Here is a 6,000-nt window from a genome sequence, read left to right on the forward strand (position 1 = left end):
TGTCCTCTTGACGGCCATATGACTGTCAAATTTTTTGTCATGCCTATAATTTTCTAGTGAGCTCCTATTTTGGACTAGCAATTTTTTTTGGCCATAACTTGAGCATACATAGGTGTTTTTTCGATTCGAAAGAAGCACTAGAAAGCTAGTTCAGAGACGGAGACAATGGTGCTAGTTTTGTTTCATTTTGAGTTTGTTTGAGCTCCCAATTTTGACATTGAAATAGATGCTTCTATTTCCTTCTTCTCTGCATCCTGAATCTGGGTTCTTTTCTTAGTTTTTATGCTTTTGATAGTTGTTTTCTTTGGTATTTATGGGATATCATTACCAGTTGTGGGAGGGCATTTTATTTTTTGTAATTTGATTCCGAATAAGACCCTTCTACTTCCATCTTCTTCTCTCAATGCTGAATCCTTCTGTGACTCGGCTCACGCCACACAACTATCACACTTGGAAAGCACAAATGACTAGGCTTCTCATGTCATGAGGTCTATGGTCATGTCTGGATGAGAACCAACATATTTTTTAACACCCTTTTGAGGTTCTTTAGCATAGAAAAAAATGGATGAGATTGATTGCATTGAACATCTTAGATAGTCTATTATTTCACTTGGATGTTTTGACCACTCCTTAGGCTATTTGGACCAAGTTCTACAACTTGTTTGGCACAACGAATGAGTTTTGGGCATTACAGCTTGATACAGAGTTGACTTCTTTGTCACCCACTAGCTTCCCCACCATTGAAGACTTCTTGATGAAGTTCAAATCTCTGCGTATAGTTTTGCAGGGATGTGAGAAAAACAAAATAGATGATGAGTGTATTTTTTTGATACTCTCAAAGTTGCAAGGACAATATCAGATTTTTTCTTCCACTTTCTACTCCACTATGGATGCCTTGGGTAATAGACATCATATGCCTTCTTTTGAGACATTTTGTGATTGGTTGACATGAGAATAGGCAAAGATCCAATAGGTGGATGCCTTTAGCTCTTCCAGCCAAGCATTGGTTGCTCAGACTTCTCAGGGGAAACCAAAATAGAAAGCTAAATCAAAGAAAGATACACTTAAAACTAATGCTAAACCTCTAGCTAACCTTTCCAAGGGTAAATCTGCTTTGAAGTCTACTGAGTCTACCTCCAAGACTAAGAAGAAATCAGCTGAGACATACAGTTTTTGTGGAAAGGATGGACATCTCATTTCTAGGTGTTGGAAATGTTTGGAGGCTTTAGAGGAAGCCATGCAAGAGCATCACATTTTAGCTCCTAATCTACATCCCCCCCTATTGGGAAAGGTCACGCTATTACTGCATGAGCTATGACTTCTGGGCCTACTTGGATTCTTGATTCTGGTGCCTCTCACCATATGACAAACACTCAGTAGTTGGTCACCTCACTTGCTCCTTGTGCTACTTCACAAATTGCTGTTGGAAACTCATCACATCTTTTAGTCATGGTTTTTGGTTATGTTGCATTAGTTAAGGGTTCTCTTCATGATGTTCTTTTTGTCCTTGACATATCGACAAACCTATTGTCCATTTATCAGATTTTCCACTCTGGCTTTGGTAAGATAGTTAATTTCTCACCACATGATGTGGTTATTCAGGACTTACTTGATTATGAGATGATTGTGGCTACTGGGAGTGTTGAATCTACATCTCACCTCTACAAATTTGATGGATTTGAGTCCTCTCATGACATTGGTTCTTGTCTTGTAGCACATGCAGATTCAGTAAGCAGACTTTGGCATGAGCATTTTGGCCATGTCAATTATAGATATCTTCAATAGATGAGCACACAGGCACTTGTTCTTGGGATTCCCTAGATTTCCTACACAGATGGTGTTTTCCAAGGTTGTGCTCTTGGCAAACAACATAGGGGATCCTTTTCCACATGGACGATCCACTTGTGCTTTATCACCATTGGAGTTGATTGACAATGACCTCATGTCATTTCTTACTTCTTCTTTTTTAGGTGTCAGATATGTGCTTACTTTCATTGATGACTTTTCCAGACATACATGGGTGTACTTTTTGAAGTACAAGTATGATGTCTTTGATTCATTTTGAGTCTTTAAGACATTTGTTGAGAAGCAGTCTAGTCTTTCTATTCGGTGAATATGCATAGATAATGGGAGGGAGTATGTGAACCAAGCTTGTAGGGATTTTTATTTTGAACATGGTCTTCAACATCAGTTTATAGTGCCCTACACCCCTAAGCAGAATGGTGTGCCCGAGAGAAAGAACAAAACCCTTTGGGAGATGGCTAATTGTATGATTTAGTCCAGGTCCATGGATTCGTATTTTTGGGCAGAGGCAGTCAATTGTGCCAACTATATTCTGAATCGGATGCCTCATAAAGCAATTCAAAATATGACTTCTAAGGAGGCTTGGTCTCATATCAAGCCTGATGTATCTTCATTCTGAGTTTTTGGTAGTGAAGCATGGGCATTTATACCAGATGCTCAGAGGAGAGCAATGAAGCAGAAGAGCTGACACCTAATTTTTGTTGGCTACTGTGGGGATGTTAAGGCCTACAAGTTGTTTGATCTTGATTATAGAGAGGTCCTATTTCGACGGGATGTCCAGTTTGATGAGCACCTTCATGCAGTAGATACCCTATCTCTAGAGTCTACTCCCTCACCTTTCCAATCTCTTTTTCAGATGATGAGGATGACAATCATGGTGATCCCCATTTACCTCTACCACAGGATCCTCTCCAGATGCCTAAATGGGCTCGAGCTATAGTTGAGGCTGTAGGATCTCTAACTGGTGACCCTACCACTTCCTGTCACACCCATTCTCATACTGTGAGTTCTAGTCTTCTCAATCATGCTATTTGTGATGATCCTCATACATTTGCAGCAGCAATAGGACATTGTGAGTGGGACAATGCAATGTAGGAGGATTATTCTTCTTTGATGAAGAATCATACTTGGGATCTTTGTTCTCTTCCTGAGGGAAGAAAGTTAGTGTGATGCAAATGTTTGTATCGTACTAAGTTATTTGTTGATGGTTCCATTGATAAGCACAAGGCTTGTCTTGTTACAAAGGGGTTTTCACAGGTTGAGTTTATTGATTACACTAAGACATTTGCCCTTGTCACCAAGATGAACTCTATTCACCTTGTATTATCCCTCACAACTTCTTAGGGATGGCCCATTTTTCAGATGGATGTGAAGAGTGCATTCTTACATGGTGATCTTACTGAGGAGATTTACATGCAGTAGCCTCAAGGATTTGTGTAGGATTCCTCCTTGGTTTTTAGACTTCGACGCTCATTGTATGGTCTCAAACAGGCCCCTCAGGCTTGGTATGAGAAGATGGACTCTTTTCTACTCTCTACAAGCTTCACACACTGCCATTTCGATCCTATAGTCTACATTCAACATCTTGAGGCTGAGGTTTTGATCATTGTGCTATATGTTGATGATCTTCTTCTCACAGGTAGCTCTTCCTTTATGATTATGGCTATCCAGAGAGCATTGATGGACTAGTTTGAGATGATTGATCTTGGTCTGCTACACTATATTCTTGGGTCTCCATATTTTTTAGTCCTCTACTAGCATTTTTGTTTATTAGCAGAAGTATGCTCTTGACATGCTTGATTGCAAGCCTGCTCCAACACCTTTTTATTCGGGTGTCACCTTATCTACCTCCTGTTCTTCACCTTCAATGGATCCTACATTGTATCGATAGTTGGTTGGCAGCTTGTTGTACCTAACACACACTCATCCTAATCTCTCCTTTGTAGTGGGTCTTGTCTCTCATTTTTCACGAGCCTCATGAGAGTCATTGACAAGTTGCCAAGCATATTTTGAGATACATTCAGGGCACATTGATGTATGACATTCATTACACATCAGGGACTCCTCACATTGTTGGCTACATTGACTCAGATTGGGTTGGTGATGTTGATGATCGAAAGTTTACTTCTAGCTTTGTTTGTTGTCTTGGCTCTGGTCCTATCACATGGTCATGCACTTTCATCTACAAAGGCTAAGTATCAAGCAACAGTGCTTGCTAGTCAAGATATTTTATGGCTTCGGAAGCTGATGATCGAGTTTGATTTACCTCCTGATCATCCCACTATTTTGTGGTGCTATAATCAGAGTGTTATTCATATTTCTCGCAACTTGGTGGAGCATCAATGCATTAAACACATTGAGATTCACATGCATTTCATTCATCATTTGATCCAAGACAATGTTCTCTCTTTGGAGTACATTTCCAGTAATGCATAGGTTGTTGACATCTTCACCAAGTCATTTGCATTGCCTCGCTATCTTCAGTTGCAATCTATGCTTGGGGTTTCAGAAGTTGTCCTTGGGGGGTCTTCTTGAGGCCTTCCTTCCTTCATTTTTTTTCAACATGTTTGTTCTATCTCTTTTTGGAGAGGGGCTTTTCCCACTAGGTTTTCTCCTTTGTCTCCAATTTACAGAGATTTTCTTGTTTGGGTACCTGATCAGACCTTGTTGTCGAGACTCATTTTTCTGCTTTCATAGCTTTGCTAGGTTAGCTTCCTCTTTAGCTTCACTTAAGGGGGGGTGTTAGAGTAATTAGCTTTTATGCTTATTAATTAGATGGTTTTGATTTAGTTAATTAAATTGTTTATTACTCTAGTTACTTAAGCTTTCTCTTAGGTGCATATAATTAATATTTTATATTAATTATAATGCACAAACCTAGTTTTCTTTACCTTTAGGGTTTTTTTCACCTTTAAGGTTGAACTTTTGTACTTTTTATTTTCATAACTTGGAATACAATTTTTTTCTCAAACGGTTGAGATTTTTCAAGCTCTTCTTTTTCCTTTTCTAGTTTCTCTTCAATAGAGGCTATTTGCATGCAAGTGTTCTTGGCAATCTGTGAAGTTGGTTTTCACAACTTCTATAGATTTCCTATGTGTGTTTGTTGCCTCTAGGATTAGATGATACTTGTGTCTTAGTACCCTTTGAGATAGTTTTCTTTTAGGTGATTCCTTGAACCTAGAGGTTGGTCATGACTTTTGTTTTGATATCTATATGGGACTTGAGTTTATTTCCTCAGTGTGGTGGGAGTGGGCCATTTAGGTTCCATGAGGTTGGGTGGTAGTGCATTTTTCTTATATCATTGAGATCTGTCTACAGGATGTCATTGTTGGATGTGCTTGTACAAATGTTCCTTTCTATATGATCTATTGGATGATTACTCTATTGCTATGTACTTGGTTATCAAAGATCTTATGAGATGTTGTACATTATTGATGATGTATATTCTTTGAGCTCAACATACCTTGTGACTTGTACAACAGATGATTAAGCATTTCTAATTATTGCCAAGTGGCATCTTATATAAGTGTATATTGTTTAAATGGATTTAATATTATAAAACTTAAATGTGATTCTATGTCATGAGACCCTTAAGAGATGTAATATGTTTATGATGGTTGGATGTATGTGAGTTATTGCTTCCACTATTTTATCTCTATTTGTTATGCTTCCATTATATTATATATGTTGTTGTTATCTTTAACTTTAAAAAAATGTTTGGAAAACTTAGTGAAACTTTAGGTTAATTTCTTTTGGGTTCCCTAGCAGGGTGTTACACTCTAATTCATGTAACAGGGAGAACAAAATAGAAATATAATCACAATGGTGGAAGTGGTTTAGAAGAGGAAAATGATAATAGTAACAAACACCATACCTCCCTTTGAGAGTTAAGTACTTCATGAGAACCAAGTAAACATCATTCCAAAGCTCTAGAAGTTTCTCCAGCAAAAACCCTCCATGATGACGAATGAATTCTTCACCCTCAAGAAAGAAGTAATTTAAGCTTGTCTCATCAGCAACCCTAGTCACCTTCTACCACTTTCTCTCTTTCATCGCCAAGCCTGTTGCCAAGGAGATCATTTCCTCAGAAATTTGGAACATAATACCATTAACAGTAACCTTCCTATTCTCCCAAGAGTTAAAACATTGATGAGAACAACTCTCATAAAATTCATTCAATGTCTTTATTAACAAGAC

This window comes from Cupressus sempervirens, chromosome 3 (assembly GCF_028749045.1).
Source record: "Cupressus sempervirens isolate cs-2001-9-10 chromosome 3, ASM2874904v1, whole genome shotgun sequence".
NCBI lineage: Eukaryota > Viridiplantae > Streptophyta > Pinopsida > Cupressales > Cupressaceae > Cupressus > Cupressus sempervirens.